The following is a 23,064-nucleotide window of genomic DNA, read 5'->3' as shown; positions in this document are numbered from 1 at the left end:
TACAGAAGTACACATCTCAAGACCTGACTTTACAAGACAGTCACAGAGACTAGCATGAATACAAAAACAGCCATAACGAGGCTTCAATCGGAACCTCCTCGGGAGGCACAACGGTTGGCTGACAAAAACAGAACAGCAGGCCGTCAACTCTGGCCCTGATCACCCGCCGGCTCACCTACATACATAATATAAACTGTAAGCGGAAGCCCAGTGAATAATAATAGAGTAAAGGGGTTTTATGAATGATGTCCAGCACAAGTTAGGATCCAGTATTTAAATCAGAACATATTCAGACTTCAAAACAGAAATAGATTTAGATACACACTATGTTCATATTCAGATTTCGCATAAGATCATACGTGGTACACCCATTAGTTATCAGATCAATTTGGTCCAGAGACCCACATGCGTAATTGGTACCAACGACCATAAAGGTCCATATCTTGCACGCAAGTAGCCATGGTATTGTTGCCCCCAGGCGAGGGCCACGTGCAGATTGGCCGCGGTATTATTACCCCCGGGCAAGGGCCACGTATAGATTGGCCGCGGTATTGTTACCCCCGGGCGAGGGCCACGTGAACTAAGGATGCCACAAATACTTTTCAGAAAATTGGACATTCATTCATAATTCGTAAGATAGCATTTTAGAAAACAGATCATACCATACCAGTCAGAAAATACTTAAGTTAAACATAACTACAGTGAGCCTTGAGACAGACAAACAAAGTAAACTTGGTCAAACGGTACGTGGCACGTGACCTACACAACACATAACATATGCACACTTGAAACACACGTTCTAATTGTACAAAACTTATTTCGTTGACTCTTAGTGTGTTTCTAATCTCTTATCCTCATTATGGGGTCCTAAACATGGCCTAGGAATGCCTAGGATGGAATGAGGATGCAAGAATGCATTGAAAACTATTTCTCAAATTTTGCTGAAGATAAGGTCCACGCTTGAGCGTGGCTTTCCCCGCTCGAGCGGACATGCAGAAATGAAGCTCCGCTCAAGCGTGGACTTCCCCGCTCGAGCGGACTGCAAACTTATGGAAAAAAGTGCTGGATGCATGAAATTCACGCTTGATGGGCGCTCGACCCCCGCTCGAGCGTGTGACACAGACCCTCGCTCGAGCATGGCTTCCCCTACTCGAGCAGACTGTAAAACACACAAACTTCTGGGTATACGCATTTCACGCTCGAGTGTTACTCTCGCCGCTCGAGCGTTACTCGCGCCGCTCGAGCGAAAGTGCATGTACTCAAGCTTCACGCTCGAGCGTGAAAGTCCCCGCTCAAGCGTAGGTCAAATTTCTGAAAAATCCAGATTGACCTCCAAGCATGAAACTCAACCTTTAAGCCTTCAAAACTCATTTTTCTGGGCCAATATTTGAGGAAACATATAATAACTCATAAAACAACATGTATTAAAAATCATTTCAAGAAATCATGGCCCAAGAACAACCCAATTTGTGCAAAATCAACATGAACTCTATGAATATGCTATTAATTTAACATGCAAGAACCTCCTTGAATTCAAACCCTCCAAAACCTAATCAAACTTGATAATTTGATGGAAAACAAGTTGAATGACCATAATGTGAGTGAAATTAACACATGCATGGAAGAAATCTTAGAATTCAAACTCAAAGCATGGAAATTTATGCATGCATGCATGGATTGACTCTCAAAACCACACATTGAGCTAAGTCTAGACTTTAAATACCAATTTCACCATGAATCTAGCAAGGACAACTCAAATTCATAATTAAAATGATGAACTCTCTACCTTAGGTCTTCAATTCCAAGTATAGAGGCTCAATTATGCAATTCTTCTACAATTCGAGTTCCCCAAGTAATTCTCTAGATGAAACCAAACTTCTCCTCTCTCACCCTCTCTCCTACGGTTTTGGTCAAGAAAATGATTGAGGAGAGATGCTTCTAAGTGTAATGAGGTGTAATATAGTTGATCTCAAATTAAGCCACTAAGTGGCAAACTTGTAATAACTCAAACAAGTGTAAATTAACATTATTTAATCTAATTTAATCATACCAAATCAAATTTTAATTAAATCTACCATAAAATCACATATATTCTAACTAGTATGAAACACTAATCAATTTCGAAATCGAGCGCCGATAAGGCTTTCAATTCGCAGTTCAAAGTCTAAATATGAACAGATCATTTTATGGCAAACAGGTAGAAACGCAAAGATAATGCAATACATATGCAAGTTAATTCCGGGTTCCTTCTAAATTACTGTTAGGCATAACTAATCATGGATTAGCATCAATCGGAGGTCGGGGTTATTACACTAAGAACATATGACTTGTGAGAAAAGATGGGACTCAAAACCGATTTCCAGTTTTGAATCTAGAGCCTAATTTATATTTGTGAAAACTTGTCCTTTAGAAACTTTTTTCCCGAACTGGTTGACATACTAAATTGGTCAAACGGTGTCGAATGTCAACAAAACTTAACATATACGACTAATTAGGCACAAATGACTTGTAGGAAAAGACGGGACTCGAAATCGATTCTCGATTTTGAATCTAGAGCTTAATTTCTATTTGTGAAAACTTGTCCTTTAAAAATTATTTTTCGAAGAACAATTGGAAAAACTCTTGGCAAATACATTGTGTGGCGTTTGATTTATGCATATGTTGCAATCTTATTTATTTATTTATTTTATGAAATAAATATCAAATGTTTTACATATTTTTTAAGCTTGAAATTAATTATATTATAAATATTTTTATTTTTTTTTGCAGATGCTACCCTTTTGAGTACATGATGATATCTTCACATATCGATATTGGAGCTTACTGTTGATACTAAAACAAGTTGTTAATATATATGTTTTTTTATTTGTATTGTCAATACTTTGGTTTTGTTTTAGATACAAATTTAAGTTTTTAAATTATCAAAAAATATTAGTATTGTTTGAAGATGTTTTATATATTTTTGTAAAGAATGTTTGGTCGACCCTGTATCGTTACAGGGTATATATATATATATATATAATTATTCGTATATATGATTTTGTGAATGTAAATGTGAATGTGAATGTGGATGTGTATTAATAATTTGTACAGGGAATGAATTAATAAAATATATATTTATTTTATGAAAAAAAAATTGCAACAGTAATAGATCGTCGCTAATGGAATCATCATTTCCTTACATTTTAATAGTGACGGGTTAACCTGCCGCGTATACATATTAGTGTCATCTTTAGCAACAGTTTAAACTGTCACGAATACATTATTAATTTAATTCTATTTTTTTGTGACGTTTAAGACCGTCGCTAATAATACTTTTCGCAACTTCAACTACCGTCTCTAAAAAAGTTTTTGGTGACGGCTTCCTAAACCGTCGCTAAAAGAGATTTTTTTTTCGTTTTTTTGTGTCAAGTTAAACCATCATAAAAACCATTGATTTATCGTCACTACAAGAAAGCGACGGTTTGTAATCATCGCAAATACTTTTCGTCACGCCTCCTTCTGCCACCCCCCGTTTCTCGTCGCTATTTCGTCACAAAAGTCTTTTGTGACGGCATATGCACTTTTTACGACGTTTATAACCATCGCAAAAGCTCCGAATTTTAGTAGTGAATTATACTTTTCATCGGCAAAAATCAATTTTGAAATTTCCACCCATGATGATGAGTTAGTTGTTGAGACAAAAGTACGAAGTTGTAGACTCATAGAGTAGGTCTTGTAGTAAACTGTCAAAATAAATTTTATTTATCTATATATCTTCTTTAAATTGTTCATTGTTTTGATCAGAATGGAACATGTCACCAGGGTGTCATATATGACGACTTGGAAAAAAAAATTTGTGGAAATCATTTGGTTTAGTTTTAGGATTATGATTTGAGTGTGGAGTTGTATTTTGAATTTTAAGTTTTTGAATCATGATTCGAAAAGAGAAAATTTATTTAATTATGAGTTTTGAAAATAATTTTGGGATGATTTGTAATTTTTTTTAATTTTTTTTTTTTTGTTGATTAATGTATAGAATGTGAGAGGAGAAATGAGAGAGAAAAAGTGATTGATTGATTAAATAATAATAATAATAATAATAAAAGAGAGGAGTTTTGAAAGCAATTTTGAGTTGTATTTTAAAAATATGTTTGATTAACATGTTTCATTCAGATTATTTGCTTGGTTAGAGTTTTTCAAAATTATTTTTCAGAAAATTCTACTTTTTTGTTTTTCGTATTTTTTTGTTTTTACTAAATTTTTTTAATATTTTAAGAATTTTTTTTATTTTTTAGACATACCTAACATAAATATACCTAAAAAGTAAAAAAAAAAAAATTGTGAAAAAAACCTTTTAAAAATTAACTAAATACCAAAAATATAAAAAATAAAAAAAAAAACGAGAATTCAGTATATTTTTTATATTTTTATGTATTTATTAATTTTTTAAAATATTTTTTCACAAATTTTTTAATTTTTAAAGGTAAAAAAAATGTTTAAAATTTTAAAAATATTCACTAAAAATAAAAAAAAAAATACGAAAATCAAAAAATTCAATTTTCAAAAAACTTAATCTAAAAAACTCAAACCAAACACACTGAATTTTGAAAATTAAACCAAACTATCCTAAATTTTCAAAATTTTTGAAAAGGACAAAAAAAAAAAAGTTTTTACTAGTTTTCAAAATAAATTTTCAATCTCTCCTTCCTCTCCCTCCCACCACTTCCAGCTACCACCCGCCGGTGACCCTCCAACAAGCTCCAAACACCTTCCGACAACTCTCTAACTGACTCCAATAACTGTCACTGCCCGTGATCTCTCTGGCCACTACCATCAGTAACTCACTAAATAACTTTCTTTCTTTCTATTTTTTGTTTATTTTTAAAATACTTGTATAAATAAAATAAGCATTTTGCTTTTGTTTTAAAAAAAATTAACTTGTTTCCTATTTTGTAAACAACAAACAGGAAACTATGGTGGGGTGACCCAAATTGGCTGCCGAAGGTCACGTGTGATGACCGCCTGATCATTGGAGCCAGCCAGAAGGTGGCCAGAGCTTGGAGCTTACCAAAGGGTCACCAATGGTTGGCTAGCGATGGCGGTAGGTTGGGTGCGGCAGTGGGTGGTGGGCTGGTGGGGGAGGAAGGAGAGAGTGAATCAATTCCATCTCTTTTTGTTCTAAAAAAAAAATCCATTTTTTTGAAAACAAATTTAGTATATAAATAAGTTTTAATTTTCAATTTTTTTATATATAAAATTAAATAAAAACAAAAACATTAACAAACGAGCCTAAATTGCCACCCAAAAAAAATATAGACACCTGAATTGCTAAAAAAACCATATTAACCACAATATATTACCCCTCTACTGGATCAGGTCGCAACTGTGTTTTGTTACAAAGCTGAAATGGTAATTACCATGACTTACAACTGCTGACAAGAAGCTAACAAGCTTTCACATGAATATGTTCCAGTCACCAAAAAATTAAAAAGTAAATTGACATGGACAGGCCCACGAGGCATACGGTATGGACAGGCCCACGAGGCATACAGTCCACAACAAACCACCCCGAACCCATCGCTTAGGACTAATAGCATAACCCGGTTGGCAAAGCCCAGGACAGCTGGAGGCCATCTAGTCACGGGGGGCCAATGGCATTCGGGCACGTGGCAGGTGGAACACGGGCCACGTCAGCAGACAAAGATCTGCAGAGTTATTACCATAACACATCACCATTAATGCATCCCATCACAGCATTTATTACGACAACACCTCCCCGTCGGAACAGAGCCCGCTCACCCTGAACAAGGTAAGCTACGGCACAGGCTTTCGGCGGAAGGAAGCACGTCACGAGAGACAGTGAAATGATTACCAAAGGATATAAGCAAGAATTAGAGACAAGAGGAAGGTTAGGCTTTTCTATCTCTCTTTTTCTCTCTCTCTCTCTACATTTTCCTTCTTCCTCTACTAATTCACTCGCCGGAGGGTTCACTGGGGGACTACCTCGTTCCCCTTTGGACTTGCTTGCAGGTCATTTGGTGGAATCATCACCCTGAACCGGAACCTGGAGAGCCTGGGCCATCCCGACCCATCCACCTAGGACGGACCGTATCATCAGTTGGCGCCGTCTGTGGGAACCTTGTGGTTTATTCGTGCGCTAGTTGTGTTCGCTATCGCCGGAGCCCTCCTTTCTCACTATCACCTTATTCCTCTCACCCGTCCAGGTGTATGGTCACGACTAGGTCCATGGCCTCCCACCATAATGCCACCGATCATTAAACAGACCTTTCCCATCCAAACAACCTACCACAGTACATCATCGAACTTACCAACAGTATTAACCGCATGGCCGAGCAAAACCAGGCCCTGATCAATGCTTTGCTCCAAAGAAACCTCCCTGCTCCACCCCCAGACATTCCACCCAACCAAGAAAGAACCCCGAACCACACTGCTCCACCACCCTTTCCCCCCAACCCAGAAGGTTTACAACCCCCTCCTCCTCCACATATGAGCCTACCACCTCCGTCTCCACGCCTGCCAGTCGTACCACTACCCCCTGAGGGGGAAGCCAGCAGTGTCCAGCCCCCATTGACCGACCAGGGCGACAACATTCCCCTCTGGGACGCGGAACTCCGAGCTATGAAACTCCAACTACAAGGGGTCATCCAGAACATCCAACACAAGCCCTCAGCCACCGCCCACTCGCCTTTTGTTGCCTCCATCTGCGACAAACCGTTGCCTGCCAAGTTCAAAATGCCTACCATTGACTCCTTCGATGGCACGACAGACCCAGTCGACCATCTAGAAACCTACCGCACCCTCATGATCCTCCATGCTTTCCCTGACGAGATCATGTGTCGAGCCTTTCCAGTGACACTAAAGGGATCAGCTCGATTGTGGTTTAGCCAGTTACCGGCGGACTCCGTCTCCACCTTCCAACACCTCAGTGACTCTTTCCTGAGCCACTTCATCGGGGCCTAGCGTCAGAGACGCCCAGCCACCCAACTCCTCAACATTCGTCAGACCGAGGGGGAGTCGCTCCGCAGTTTCGTCACCCGCTTCAACACCGAGGCCCTTCAAGTAGCGGAGAATGACGACAAGGTCATCCTCACCGCCTTCATGGCCGGCCTGCGGTCGTCGGATTTCCTTTTCTCCCTCTCCAAAAACCCTCCAACCACCATGGCAGCCCTACTATCCAAAGCCCAGAAGTACATGAATGCTGAAGATTCCCTGGCCGCTCGACAAGAGCCCACCCCTAAAAATCCGACCCCTAGAGACAAGAGGAAAGACCCCGAACCCAGAGCCGCCCAGTATAATAGCCAAACACCCCACTATAATGACCGACCCCCCCGTGCCGACCGGACGACTCTGACCAGACCGCCCGGTCGGTTTGAGCGATACACACCTCTCAACTCCCTATGGAGCACGTCCTCAATCAGATCCAACGAGACTACCCCCTCAAGTGGCCCCTACCTTCACGAAACCCTTCCACTCGAAAAGATCAGTCCAAATACTGCCGCTTCCACCAAGACCATGGTCATACCACCGACGAGTGTATTAACCTCAAAGATCAGATTGAGACCTTCATACGCCAGGGCCGCCTCAGCCGATTCACAGATAACCGCCCTCCACAGAGGCAAAGAACCGACCTCACCAGGAACAATCACCGACAAACACCACCCCGCAATCAAGGCCCACCTAACCAAGGCCACGATTGCCCACCACCACAGCCTCAGCCTCCTGGTAATCCCCCTCCACCAGTCGGAGAGATCCGAGTTATTTCAGGCGGCCTTGCTTGCGGGGGACCATCCCGCTCGGCTCAGAGGGCAGAACTCAGAAAAATCAGGCAGCGCTCAGACAAAGCAGTGGCGACGGTGGACCGACCTCCCAAACAGGCAAAACAATGGATCGAACCCATCACCTTCACCGACACCAACTGTGCAGGAGTCCATTACCCACATGATGACCCCCTTGTCATTTCCGCCATCCTCTCCAACTACAAAGTCAGACGAGTCCTCGTAGACAACGGCAGCTCTTCAGACATTATCTTCCTCAATTGCTTCCGCCAGCTCAAGATTGGGGAAGAGAGCTTGTCTCTTCTCCAAACCCCTCTGGTCGGCTTTACCGGCGACCGTGTGACCTCCATCGGCTCCATCGATCTACCTATCACCATTGGCGAGCACCCGCGGCTGACCACTAAGTTGCTCACCTTCCTTGTGGTCGACTGCCCCTCTGCTTACAACATCATCCTTGGCCGCACAGCCCTCAACGCCTTCCAAGCCATCACATCTACATATCATCTTGCCATCAAATTTCCTACTGATCTCGGTGTCGGAACTGTCAAAGGAGAGCAGACTGTGGCCAGGGAGTGTTATGTCGCCTCACTCAAGGAAGTCAAGCTAAAAGAGGCCATGATCATCTAAGGGCTTGATGTCCGAGACGAGGACGAGCTGGTCAGAGGTGAACCTGTAGAAGAATTTGTTGAAGTTAAAATTGATCCCACCAACCCAACCAAAACCGCCAAGATTGGCAGCCAATTACCTTCCCAAGTCAAGGCCGACCTTACTGCTATCCTGACCGAGCACAGAGATGTATTCGCCTGGACCCATTCTGACATGCTTGGCATCGACCCCTCCTTCATAACCCATCGCCTCAGCATCGAACTCCACTTTCGACCCCACCGCCAGAAGCAACGCATTTTCCATCCGGAACGCAACACCCTTATAGCCGCCGAAGTTGACAAACTCCTTGAGGCCCAATTCATCAAAAATGTGGACTATCCTAGGTGGCTGTCCAACGTGGTCCTCGTCCGCAAACACAATGACAAATGGCGGCTCTGTTTCGACTACTCTGACCTAAACCGAGCTTGTCCCAAAGACAGCTACCCCCTTCCCCGCATAGATCTGCTGGTCGACACCACGGCCGGTCATCAAATGCTCAGCTTCATGGATGCCTTCTCTGGGTACAACCAAATCCAGATGCACACATCCGACCAGGAACACACATCATTTATTACCGACCGAGGTACCTACCACTACTGTGTAATGCCGTTCGGATTGAAGAATGCTGGGGCCACTTATCAGCGGCTGGTTAACGCCGTTTTCCATCACCAAATAGGTCGGAATATGGAAGTCTACGTCGACGACATGCTAGTCAAAAGCAAATACTCCTCCGATCACCTTACTGACTTACGTGAGACCTTCGCTACCTTGCGCAAGTACCAGATGAAGCTCAACCCAGATAAGTGCGCCTTCGGCGTAGGGTCTGACAAATTTTTGGGCTTTATGGCCAGTCAGCGCGGCATCGAAGCTAACCCTGAGAAGATCAAGGCCTTGGTTGAGATGCAGTCGCCTAGGACGGTCAAAGAGGTTCAGAGACTCACCGGCCGAGTGGCGGCCCTCAACCGCTTCATCTCCCGTGCGACAGATAAGTGCTTGCCCTTCTTCAAAGTTCTTCGGCAAACTTTTGAGTGGACAACTGAATCCGAAGAGGCCTTCCAACAGTTAAAGCAATGCATGGCCAACCCCCCCTTCTCTCCCAAGCAATCACGGGTGAACCACTCTTCCTCTACCTAGCAGTATCAGGAACCGCAGTAAGTGCAGCTCTCCTCAGAGAAGATGGCTCAATCCAACAGCCGGTCTATTACATCAGTCGGGCCCTCAGGGGCGCGGAGCAGAACTACCCCCTGCTTGAAAAACTGTCCCTGGCCTTGGTCATTGCCTCCAGACGACTCCGCCCATACTTCCAAGCCCACTCCATAGTGGTCCTCACCGACCAGCCCCTGAAGAAGGTCATGTAGCAACCAGAACTCTCAGGAAGACTGATGCAGTGGTCCGTAGAACTCAGCCAGTTCGACATCTCTTACCGCCCCCGGATAGCAATCAAGGGGCAGGCTGTAGCTGATTTCATCATGGAGTTCACCAAGCCGACCTTGACCACCACACCCCCGCCCCTCCCAACTCCAACAGAGCTAGAAGATCCCCATTCTTGGACTCTTAATGTTGACGGTTCGTCCCGAAGAGAAGGAAGCGGTGCCGGCCTCATCCTCACCTCCCCTGAGGGCGGCTACTTCAAATGTGCCCTCCGTTTCTTATTTGAAGCAAGCAACAATGAAGCCGAGTACGAGGCATTAATAGCAGGACTCCACCTTGCCAAGGACATAGGGGTCAGCCACCTCCAAGTATTTAGCGACTCCCAACTCGTCGTCGGTCAGATGACGGGGGGCTTTGATGCCAAAGACGACACGATGCGAGCTTACAGAGACCTGGCACTCCCCCTTGCTCGCCTCTTCAATACCTTCCACATCAGGCACATTCCTCGGGCGAAAAACTCCAAAGCAGATGAGATGGCTCAGTTGGCCTCTGCCGACCATCCTACCCTCAGGCATGATGTCCGCGTCGAATATCTACACCACCCGGCCGTTTCACCCGATCTGCAAGCCGTACAACACATCCAAAATGAACCCATCCCTTGGGCATCGGACATTCTCCTATTCTTGACCATAGGAGCACTTCCAGATAACCAGCAGCAGGCTGCCAAAGTCCGATCCCGAGCATCCAATTACGTCATCGTCGACGGTATATTGTACAAGCGCGGTTTCTCTCGGCCATATCTACGGTGCCTCAATCCAGCGCAAGCAACTTATGTAATGCAGGAGATCCATGAGGGAATTTGTGGTAATCACTCAGGTGGCAGGTCCCTTGCCCAGAAGATACTCCGTACTGGGTACTTTTGGCCAACTCTCAACCAGGATGCGACCGACTTCGTGCTCAGATGCGATAAATGTCAACGCTTCGCCAACATCCCTCATGCTCCTCCTACAGAGTTAATCACACTCTGCAGCCCTTATCCGTTTGCCAAGTGGGGGATCGACCTGGTTGGTCCGCTTCCCACCGGTCGAGGTCAGACCAAGTTCGCGATTGTTGCCATTGATTACTTCACCAAGTGGGTCGAGGCTGAACCCCTTGCCACTATCACCGAACGAAACACCACCAGGTTTATCTGGCAATCGATCATTTGCCGGTTTGGCATCCCTCAAGCCATCATCTCTGACAATGGCAAACAATTCGATAACGCGAAGTACAAAAAATTTTGTGCAGATCTCCAGCTTCAACCGTGCTTCTCCTCCCCCGGTTACCCCCAAGCAAACGGCCAAGTTGAGGTCACCAACCGTTCCCTTCTGAAAATCATCAAAACCAAGCTCGAAGCTGCTAAAGGCCTTTGGGCTGAGGAACTACCAAATGTACTCTGGGCTTACCGGACCACTGCTCGCACTCCCACCGGTGAGACCCCTTTTCGCTTAACATATGGCGCTGAGGCGGTTATTCTGGTAGAAGTCGGTTTGCCCACTCCCAGGGTTTTACATCCGGATCTGGCCGCAGCCGAAGAACTCCATTGAACAGACTTGGACCTTGTCGAAGAACTCAGAGAGACCGCTGCTGTCAGATTGGCTTCGTACCAGCAGAAAATGAGAACACATTACAACCGCCGAGTTCGACCACGAGAGTTCTCCGTAGGGGACCTTGTCTTACGAGAAGTGACTCCTGCCACAAAGAATCCAACCGAGGGCAAACTGGCAGCCAAATGGGAGGGGCCCTACGTTGTCAAAGCCCGACCACGACTAGGCACTTACCGACTTCAAGACATAGAAGGCCGAGACCTGCCTCATCCCTGGAATGCGAAACATTTGAAGCGTTACTATCAATAAATTCGTACTTTTGTATTGTCAATATTGTTGTATTCCCTTTCTATACATAATGCAAACCCCGACTGGTGACTTAGACTTTCATAACTCAACTGTCTCTATGTCGCTCCTATAACTTTTTCACTTGCAGCATTCAAAGCCTCGGCCAGACCAAGCACTTTAAAAGCCTCGGCCAGACCAAGCACTTCAAAGCCTCGGCTAGACCGAGCACTTCAAAAGCCTCGACCAGACCGAGCACTTCAAAGCCTCGGCCAGACCAAGCACTTCAAAAGCCTCGGCCAGACCGAGCACTTCAAAAGCCTCGGCCAGACTGAGCACTTCAAAAGCCTCAACCAGACTGAGCACTTCAACAACCTCAGCCAGGCTAAGCACTCCAAAGCCAAGCAGAATCACATTTTTAACACTTAGTCACATTCTAAAGCTTCTTCACAGCTCCAGGACCACGTTTTTACCTAGATAAATTCCCCACATACTCACCTATTTCATTCACTAATCAGATTATTTGCCAACTGTTTAGTTACAATTTGCAACCTGCCTCTTGCCCTCATCCGCGGATTCTTCATCCATGCTTAATATTATGTTCTCCAATTCCGTACTCCAATTTTTCAATTATCCTTTCAATTTTCATACAACTCTAATCACACTCCGCAGGGAGGAACTTTTAACTTTTACTTTACACGATATTTTTATTGACCTAATCTTTATGACCAGTTTTTATAGCAACACTTCATTCATTTTTGGCAACATCAGCAAAATAAACAAAATTCAACTAACAACGTAAACAAAATAAACTTTATACACAAATTCATTACAATTAAATTCTTCATACATTCATCCATCCACTTATTCCTTTACAATGTGTTCACAAGTTCATTACAAAAAAAAAAAACAAAACAAAACAAGAAAAAAAAACACAGAGCACGCCCACCTCTTCTCCTCCTTGGCTACTCCTCCTCGCTAGACGCCACATCTTCTTCTTCAACGCCTTCGTCCAGGGGGGTCTGGGCCACATCATCTTCACCTATTGTTACACTACTAAGGTCCAAGTGTGGAAACAGCTCTTCAGCTCTGCACTTGAACATCTTCCAACCGTTGTCCCAGAACTCGGCCATTTCGTGCTTGTAGAAGTCTAACTGCTGGAAGCTTTCAATCACCTCTGCCTCTGTCCTACCTCCAGCAGTCTTCCTTGATGGGCCCACCCCCCCAGACTCTTGCCCAGCCAGACTCCTGGCGACAGCGGCGTCTACCACCATCTGAAATTCGGGGGACCCTTTATATTGCTCCACTGCTGCGACGCACAGATCAGGGTAGGCCGCCTTTTCAGACGCCGCCTTCGCCCTCTCCTCGTCCAGCTCTCTTTGCAGGGCCCCCCTTTCAGCAGCCGCCGTCGCCCTCTCCTCTTCCAACCCCTTCTTCAAACTCTCCAGCTCCGCCACCGCCTTAGCCTTCTCTACCTCCTACTCCCTCAGAAGCCTCCCCTTCTCCTCCTCTGCTCTGGCGCGTTCCTCCCCCAACTCCTTCAACAGATCTCCAATTCTGGAATCTGCTTCATCCTTTTGCCTGACCAGCTCTTCATTGCTGGTCATGGCCTCCTTATGCCGCTCGACTGCCACGGCGCAGGCCCTTTCAGACTCTTCCAACTTTTTCTGTTCACCAGCCAGTTGGAACTCGAGCGACACGACCCTACGGCGTGTGTCCTCCAGCTCCGACTTGACTGTTGGCAGCTCGGCATGGGCAGTTTTCCATTCGGCACTGTCCTTCTTCAATTTGGCCAGCTGGGCCCTGGCCTCCTCAGCCTTCAACTTGGCAGCCCCTGCCTTCCTAAGGAGGGCCCCTGCCAAGGTAGTTACCTCCATTTGGGCGGAGCATAACGCCCTCAGCAGGTCAGCCTCATTATACCCTGATGCCACGCGCAGAGCCGTCTCCTCCACAATCTTCACCAGGCAGTCTGCCCCCGCCCTGGCTGGGCCTTCTTCTCCCTCCAACCTTCCAGCTACCGCGTGCGCATGATAGATCGCCGTAGCCAGACGAACCCCTCCTTCCTGGGGGTCAGGCCTCTTTTGGACCTGTTCCCTTCCGCTCGGCACTGCCTCAGTCGGCCCAACCTCCACTTACACTGATGGAGCAATCTCCACAACCTCCACCGTTGGGATGATCTCCACCACCTCTGGGGCGTCCTTGGCCACAGGGACCTCCACCTCAGTTGGGGCCACCTTAGCCCTCTTGGCCCCAGACGCGTCTGCGGTTTCCTCTGGAGCGCTCCTCTTCTTCTTCTTCTTTTTTAGAGCCTCCACCTCCTTTCTAGCCTGTTCCTTTACAGGGTCTACAGGCGGCGGCCGCGGCTCAAAACTGCTTAAGTCTTTTTCCCCCAACGGCCTTGGGCGCGGTCGGATCCTCTCCCGCGCGATCGGTTGAGGCGGACGGTCCCTTTGCGCCTCCGTGAACTTCGCGGCCTTGGCCAGAACGGCCCGATCCTCTATCTCCTGAGCTTTTCTCCTCGCCTCCAATTCCGCCCGGCCGAGGTCTCCGCCTTTCGGCTGCGGTCCCAGCCCCGCCTCAAACAGTGCAGACGGTTGGACAAGCTCGTCCCATCTGGCCTTCTCTCTCTCTCTCCACTCCATCACCCTCTTCACCCTCTCTTCCGCCATCGCCCCCAGTCTCGACTCCATCGACCTGGTTGGTACCTTCTAGATAGTGCGCACCCCCATCCCCCCATTAACAGACACGTAAAACCATCGTGGCCACCACCCCTTGATCGACGTAGGCAGCCCCGACACCAATCCCCTCCCCATCACCGCCTGTAGGGTGACCCAAGTTTCTTGCTGCCCCGATGCCTTGTAACACAAAAAGAACTCATCTATCGTCATGGCCTCCCCCCCATTCGCCTTAGGCCACGCACTCGCACAGGCCAGCAGAATCTCCCATGCATTGGGCATCAACTGCCCCGGCGCTACCTCCAGGCGATTCAGCACGTCAACCACCACTTGAGGCAGTGGCAACCTCAGCCCCCCTTTTAGCGCCTCCTCGTACAGGGAAAACTCCCCTGGCCTCGCAGTAGACGGCCTTTCCCTTGATGTTGGCAGTAGTAACTCTACCTCCGCCGGAATCTGGTACCGTTCCCTAATCACCTCCAAATCCGCCGCCGTGAGTGTGGATTTGTCCGCCTTAGTGTGCCACTGCTCTAGCTCCACCTGGCTTAGTGGCTTTGGGGCCAATATCAGGGCCGACGCCTGCGATTCTCCCACCGTCTCCCCCACCCCCGCCCCCACCATCCGTGCCTCCGTCCTGTATTGCGTTGCTAACTCCTCCGCATCATCATCCCCAAGCAGGTCCACCCTCACATTGACTACTTCTTCTTGTGCCATTTCTAGGGTTTGCTTACAAATCACTTCTGACGCAGGCGCAAGGAAGTTGAGAGAATGCTACACAGGTATGTCGCACGCAGTGAAGGAATTAACACTTTGATATTTTGAGTTTTTGTCAAACGGTAGGTGAAACGCATTATACCCAACACCCACGGTTTACCCGTATTCCATGGATCCACATTTAATTTTTGCCCGTTTCAAAACCTTTCAAATCAGCCGCCAAAACAGCCTCCTCAAAACCCCCCTCATGACCTATCGTTTCATTTCTGCTCCAACGCTTCGCTTCCCCCACGATATTACCACGTGTATGGCCACGATGCACTGTCCCCTCCCCTTCCCCTGTCCTTTCCATTTCAAATCATCACATGGCCCCACCCTACCGCCTCTCTTTTTGAGCCCCGCGCCGTCCTAGTCGGCACACCTCACGGTCGACCCCTCTCACTCGGCCCCCTCGCGGTCGGCACGCCTCTCGGTCGACCCCTCCCGCTCGGCCACCCTCGCTGTCGGCACGCCTCGCGGCCGACCCCTCCCGCTCGGCCACCCTCACGGTCAGCTTCTCCCGATTCAGTCGCCCTGGCAATCGGCACGGCTTCCCGTAGACCTCTCCACTCGGTTCGACCTTCCCTTCCTTACTACTATTCCCTTCGTTGGACTAAAGCTGCACTCGGAAATGGGGGACTACTGACATGGACAGGCCCACAAGGCATACGGTATGGACAAGCCCACGAGGCATACGGCCCACAGCAAACCACCCCGAACCCATCGCCTAGGACCAATAGCATAACCCGGTTGGCAAAGCCCAGGACAGCTGGAGGCCATCTAGTCACGGGGGGCCAATGGCATTCGGGCATGTGGCAGGTGGAACACGGGCCACGTCAGCAGACAAAGATCTGCAGAGTTATTACCACAACACATCACCATTAATGCATCTCATCACAGCATTTATTACGACAGCACCTCCCCGTCGGAACAGAGCCTGCTCACCCTGAACAAGGTAAGCTACGGCACAGGCTTTCGGCGGAAGGAGGCACGTCACGAGAGACAGTGAAATGATTACCAAAGGATATAAGCAAGAATTAGAGACAAGAGGAAGGTTAGGCTTTTCTATCTCTCTTTTTCTCTCTCTCTCTACATTTTCTTTCTTCCTCTACTAATTCACTCGCCGGAGGGTTCACTGGGGGACTACCTCGTTCCCCTTTGGACTTGCTTGCAGGTCATTTGGTGGAATCATCACCCTGAACCGGAACCTGGAGAGCCTGGGCCATCCCGACCCATCCACCTAGGATGGACCGTATCATCATAAATAAAAATAAAAATAAAAATATTGGGGAACTAATTGAACTGATGGGTGATATTAGAAGGAATTCCTAAGCACTTATGGGCTGGAAATGATTAATGTTGTTTTAATTATATCTGACAAAGATCCGCAGTGATAGGATTCTCGTGCACGAGGGGGATGTCCTTATTATTGAAGTAGATTCTCTTTCATTGGTTCTCATGGGGGGGATACCTTGGGCGGGGAAGAATGTTCGGATTGGGAAAATACGATGAGGATCTGCATAAGGATCATAACAATGGCCAGAAAACTTACACAAATTATGAGTTCTTCCCATAAAGGCAGGCCTGAAAACCATTCGAAAAATTTGATACTTCCCTATATAAGGAGACAGGACCAACCAATCTTAACCTGTACGCACCAAAAATTAATAAATTGAAGTAAATGAGATAAGTAAGGAAGAAGGAAGAGAAAATGTGTATATATATATATATGCATTTTGTGTGAAGCAGAAGAAGAGTATATCTTACAAACAAACGACCAATGTCTTGACAATCTTTGTCACCAAAATTGCCCTCGACAAGCTAATGCTCCAATAAAGCATCCTGTAAAAACTTTACGCTTCTAAGAAGGGGTTGACTTTTTGGCTCTTTGGTTATTTTTGGTTGGAATTAAAAGTCTCGTTTGAAAAGGATTTTTTAACTTTTTGTGAGAGAAAGAATGTAATGATTATGAGTTGAATGTGATGTTTTGTTTTATTAGGTTAAAAAATCTATTTTATCTGTTTATAATCCCAACCCTCTTCCCAAACAAAGCCTAAGTGTCTGATTCATCATTCCCACATCTTGGATAAGGGGACACGGAAAAATATTCATATTTGTTAATATAATTCTTTTATTTTCTGGGATAAAACGATGTTTATAAGGAGTCAGAGCATTTTGTACGTACAGGAGTTGTATGCATATTTTCATGGTAAAGTACTAAAATTATGAAACATGATTGCTAAGTGAATGTCCAACTACACTACATGTGCCAGATATATCAAATTCCCTTACTCAAGTGTCGAGTTCCTAAATCCATATAACATAGATTCCAACTATCCCCCAGTCATGGAAAAAACAATTCCTTTCATTCAGACAAAATGGAAAATTTTCTTTTACTTTTTTTTTTTTTTTCTTGCTCCCAAAACATGAAAAGCATCTTATACTCATTTTTCTAGTATTATACTTCCAATTCTACCTCCAAATTAATTGATAGAAACAAACCAAGCAACACAAATGCTGTCATATCTATCTTGGCCATGAAATAAAGTACTTCACCATCCTCATCCATTACCTTGCTCACAAACATATCTCTACACCGTTGTGCCATGCCACTGTTTCTGGCAATTCATTCATCAGATGTCACTTGATGTGCACGTGTAACTGCAACAGCGGGGACACGTTAGCATGTACTATAAATCAAAATTCATGATAAACAAAATTTCAATTTTGACGATAGTCTAATCTAAGCTAATTTATTATATTCAGTTCTAGGATTACTGATATATTGTTGCTTTACCACGGAAGATTGCCCCCTGAACATTCTCAACATTGTTGGCCGAGGCTCATTTTTAGGAATAGCCACTGTAACATCATAAATTGCTGGAACGAAAGACTGCATATTATTTACTGCTGAAACAAAAACCTGAGAGCAGCACAAGAGAAAAAACAATTATACAGTTACATATAATCAATTGAACCCAAATATTTACAAAATTATGTCTGTAAACTTCACATTTCTGATAGATTTATAACTAATTGTTGAGTTGGGATTAGATACCCTCAAGATGACAAAACGAAAGATTGAGGCTCATTCAAATTTTGAAAAAAGCTCAATTGGTTCCAATTTGGAAAAATGTCACAGTTCACGGAAACAACCTCTCAAAAAATAGGGATATAAGGTTGCATATATCTTGCCCTGTCCAAACTCCACTAAAGCCTCGTGCAATGGGTCACAGTTTTTTTTTTTTTTCCAGTTCTGGTGCTTGTAGATTGCCACAAATTGAAAACTATAATCTAACAGGAAAAAGATTCTTAGAAATAGAAAATAGAATGCACCAAAAACCCAAGAAAAAATTAATTGGAAATAGGAAAAATCATATTTTGGACATATAGAGCAAGTTTGAATTCAATACAATAAGAGTAATGATAGATACCCCACAAAATACAACCCTCACTACTCGCAAAATGATCTGGACCATTCATGTCACTGTCAGAGATAGAAAGAAAAAAATTCAAAAACATCAATGGTCAATATATCAGTGGGGGTCGTGGGATCCTCCTTTGTGAGGATCCCAAACGTTTTTCATATAATAATATGAAAATAAATAAATAAAAAACCTTGGTACGAGGAACCAAAACATTCCTAGTAATGGGCAACCCAGCTGAAGCAGCATATTCCTGAGCTGCTAAAAGGTTTTCCTGTGTAAAACGAGTTCCTTCCACAAAAAGAGCCAACCAAAATGGCCGAGGGAAGTCCTTTAGATTTTGAAAACCTGACTGCCGCATAGAATAATCTGAGCGGTGTAAACACATTAACAAGGATTACCCATTTACCAAATGCAAATACTAACAATTGCATTTCAGATTACCTTCAATGTTTCCTCATCCTTGGACCAGCTTCTTTCCAAGAAGACATAATCAGAAAACCCCACCTTATTTCCTTCCAGGGGTGCTCGTGGTTCAGTTGCGGTCTAGGAACCTCTAATCCGCCATCCGTCCAAAATTAGTCAGATTGGAGAAAATCAATCCACAAACATCGGTCAGATTGGCAGATGTGAATTGAGAGGATTGACGGATGGATGTGAATCGGTTTAGCGGTTTATATTCTATATATTTTCAACATAATAAAACCTCTTGACGTACATTTTTTATTTTATTTTTATAACAATCCAATCTATCTTATTAATAATGACTACAAATATGGATAATAATCTAACAAATCTCTATCTTAACAATGACTGCGAAAATCCAAAAGAGATTACCGGGCAATAGTTTGAGAGAAGGTGTCCAAATTCCAAAAAGTATGGAGTATATACATACATACCCAGGTGTGTGTATTTATATATCTATATTTGTGTATAGGTTAAAAAAGAAAAATAAATAAATAAAAAGTAATAGAATAGTAGGTGAGTTTTTCAAAAATAGAATTTGGTTGGCGTGCTCGCGGTTTGGTTGCGACTTAGGAACTCCCAATCCATTATCCGTCCAAAATTAGGTGGATTGAAGAAAATCAATCAGTATCCATCCGCTTATTGTCACGCATCTATCCAAAGTGTAGCGAATCGGTTCGATTTGATCGGTTTGAACGGATTGATATATCCGCCGAGCACCCTTAGAGTGTGTTTGATTGGGAGGATTAGGAAGGGATTATTCACTGTTCGAATTACTTATCTGAAAGAGTGAGATGTCCATCATTTGTTTTTTTTTTAGTCTGCTAGATATGGAGTCCGGCCAGACTCCTTATTCCCCTATGGGGGATTATACTATCCCGCCGGGGGAGACAATTTTGGAGGGATAATTTACTGTTGGGATTAGGTGGTAAAATGACCATTTTGACCCTCTACTATTTAATTATGTATTATATTTAGTAAAATTTAATAAAATTTAAATATCTCAATTTAAAAATAAAATAATTTTATTTAACTTTTATTGATATTTTATTTATTTAATTTTTTTAAAATAATTTTTTATAGATAATTGATATTTTATTTTAAAATTTTGTTTATATTTTATTTAATTTCATTATTTAAATTTTGATAGATGTGTTTTTTAATTTCATTGTTTAATTATTATTATTTTTAAAAACAAATTTATTTAAAATTTTAATTAAAAAATAACATATATTTTTATTGATATTTTATTTATTTAATTTTTAAAAAATAAATTTATTTAATTGTGTAAAAAATAAAATAAAATAAATTTTTATTTGATCTAGTTAAAAATAATTAAAATATTAAAGATATGTTAATATTGCTATTACTTAGTAAACAATTGAAAAAGAGTAAAATAATCTTTTGCTCATTTATTATATCCACTCCGTTCAACCAAACATTAGATTTACTAAAAATAATCATTTCCAGACATCTAATCCCATGAGAAAACAAACACAGGATACATATCCAATCCAACCAAATAGTCTAAGGATTCACAGTCCCAGAATTCAAGTCCGATGGATTCTAATCTCCCCTTATTCAGTCTGTCCAATCAAACACACTCTTGCTTCCTACTCATCCGGACGGAGAAAATCAAGAATGTAGGATAGAGCAGAGTACAGAGCCGGCCCTGGGGCATAGGCCACACGGCCATGGCCTAGGGCCCCGTGAAATAGACTCAAAAAAATGGCCCTCTCTTATTATAATTTAGTGTAATATATTAGGTATGTTTTAGGTCTAAAAAAAATTAAAAAGGCCCAAACAAACTTAAAATAAATTGACCCATTAAAAAATTAAAAGGCTATTCAAAAAAATTAGCATTGTTATCCATTGAAAATAGACCCAAAAAAGGGGTCTCTCTTATTATAGTTTAGTCTAATAGATTAAGTATATTTTAAGTCCAAAAAAAATTAAGGAAGGCCCAAATTAATTTAAAATAAATTAATTCATTAAAAAATTGAAAGGTCCATTTAAAATAATTAGCACTGTTATTCATTGAAAATGATTTTGTAAAAAAATTAGATTATGCAAGTATGATTGATTTATTTGCTTCTAAAAATACAAGAAGAGGGAGGATCAAGTGATACTTATTAATTATTGTAATGTAATGCTAAGTATTTTTTGTGATTTTGACACAAATCTTTTGTCCTTTACTTTCAATTTTTTTTTTCATTTAATGAAAAAAAAAATGTGAAGGGCCCCAAAAATTTATTAGTTGATTATCGACTTTGAGCCCCGTAAATCTTAGAGCCGGACCTGGCAGAGTGAGGGAAAATTACCATTTTCGACACATACCCATACTTGACAAATGTATCCATATCATGTAACACATAGAATCACATATGACCAAAGGTTTAAAATGTTAACTAAATAATAATTGGTAATTATTTAGTAGTCCTCAATTACTCGTATGACATTATTTATATAGTATTATAAACCAATCATATAGCAGATTATTTCACTAATGAAATATGCTAACTCATTTTTATGAAATAGTTCAAACATAAAAAAACTTAGGCACTGTTTGGGATGAAATTTTTTTGGTTAAAATAGTCAAAAAATCTCAAAACACTTAATCACATCACTTTCTCTATTTTTTTACATATTTTTTTAATAAAAGTTAAAAAAATAATTAATATAGTCAATTTCCAAATAAGTTCTAAATATATATTGTGATTTTTTTATTAATAAGAAAATATTACATAAATAGTAACCCATGATATTCAATAGTATCAAATAATTTCCATGAAGGGTATCATGGCATATTGAAAACCAACAAGGCAAATCAAGCCTAACTTGCATTGAATTGATCCTAATAAAGTGCATGTCTAAGCCCAACAGACAGATTGTTGATCCATTAATGAACATGCTATGTCACTTTAGATTGATCCATTACCGCAGTTGCTAGATGGATGGTTGGCAAAGATTCATGTATCTTTTTAAACTATAAGGGAGACAAGTAAATTTTAATGGTGAGATTTAAAATTAGGTACCACACATAATTAGTGAAAACGGAAGTTATATTGTAGAATAATGAAATTTGAATTTAGATATCACATATAGCTAGAGTGGCAAGATGAGAATATTATGCAATAATAAAATTCGAACAAGTTAGAGCGATTTATTTATTTAAAAAAAAAAAAATCATCAATAAGCCAATCCTGCCTCTCTTGGCTTCAACTTATAAGGTGGTTTGGTTTTTTGTCTTATTTTTGTTTTTGTTTTTTTGTAAAATTTAAAATTTAATTTTTGTTTTTCATCTTCTTTTTTTTTTTTTTACCAAATTAAAATTTAAAATTTGTTTTTTTAAAAAGCAGATTTTGAAACTCCATTCATTGACTGGTTTCAGAATTTCAAGACTTGTTCCTTATTTAAAACTTTCTATAATATTTTCATTTTACCTTTCTAGATTTTCACTTTCCTAACATCAATATTTAGGAGTTTTTTTTTTAAGGTCCCTTGTATTAAAATTTTATAGCATAAAGGACATCTAATATTTTCATAATGTCTAAGGTCCTTCAAGTTGACCCAGAGAAAATTGGTCTAGAGAAAATTATTCCAGAGAAAATCAGTCCAGAAAAAATTCACGTCACAGAGAAGATTGATCCAGAAAATTTTTGATGGAAACTCCAGAGAAATCCATAAACACCCTTACATCCTTCCAGAGTTTACTTATGATTGTTTATTTTCCCTTCCTTTCTAAATTTCTCTGCATCCATAAACACCCTTACACTGGCCTTCTCACAAAATTATCCCTCTAGAGAAATTTTAAATTTCTCTGGTCTCCTTAGCCTTTTATGGACTCTCCAGAGAAATTCCATATATATTCCACTCTCCAGAGAAATTTCTCTACATTTCCACAACATTACCTCTCCAGAGAAATTTCAAAATCAACCCAGGGAAATTTTAGTTCAAACCCAGAGAATTTCTGTAATAAAACAAAATGGACAAAACAAGAAACACACAAAATGGACAAAACCAAAGACAAAATGGTTAACATGATCATCTAAATACTATAGATGATTTTAATTGAGAAATAGAT

At 42.3% G+C, this 23,064-nt stretch overlaps 1 pseudogene across 1 annotated transcript; it reads right to left on the bottom strand.

The window, feature by feature from the left end:
- Positions 1-16,383: 16,383 nt before the first annotated feature.
- LOC145819383 (1-acyl-sn-glycerol-3-phosphate acyltransferase 2-like) lies at positions 16,384-21,321 on the bottom strand (annotated as a pseudogene). The gene is made up of 7 exons (XR_014360226.1): positions 21,318-21,321; positions 18,960-19,030; positions 18,709-18,867; positions 17,888-18,013; positions 17,663-17,751; positions 16,858-16,932; positions 16,384-16,738 (listed from the first exon to the last, which is right to left on the bottom strand). The product of XR_014360226.1 is annotated as a 1-acyl-sn-glycerol-3-phosphate acyltransferase 2-like (transcript).
- Between the last annotated feature and the right edge of the window lie 1,743 nt (positions 21,322-23,064).

Source organism: Camellia sinensis, chromosome 2 (genome assembly GCF_055761805.1).
Source record: "Camellia sinensis isolate YWXY chromosome 2, ASM5576180v1, whole genome shotgun sequence".
Classification (NCBI taxonomy): Eukaryota; Viridiplantae; Streptophyta; class Magnoliopsida; order Ericales; family Theaceae; genus Camellia; species Camellia sinensis.
The sequence above is the reverse complement of the archived record's forward strand: the minus strand, read 5'-3'. Positions and strand labels throughout refer to the sequence as shown.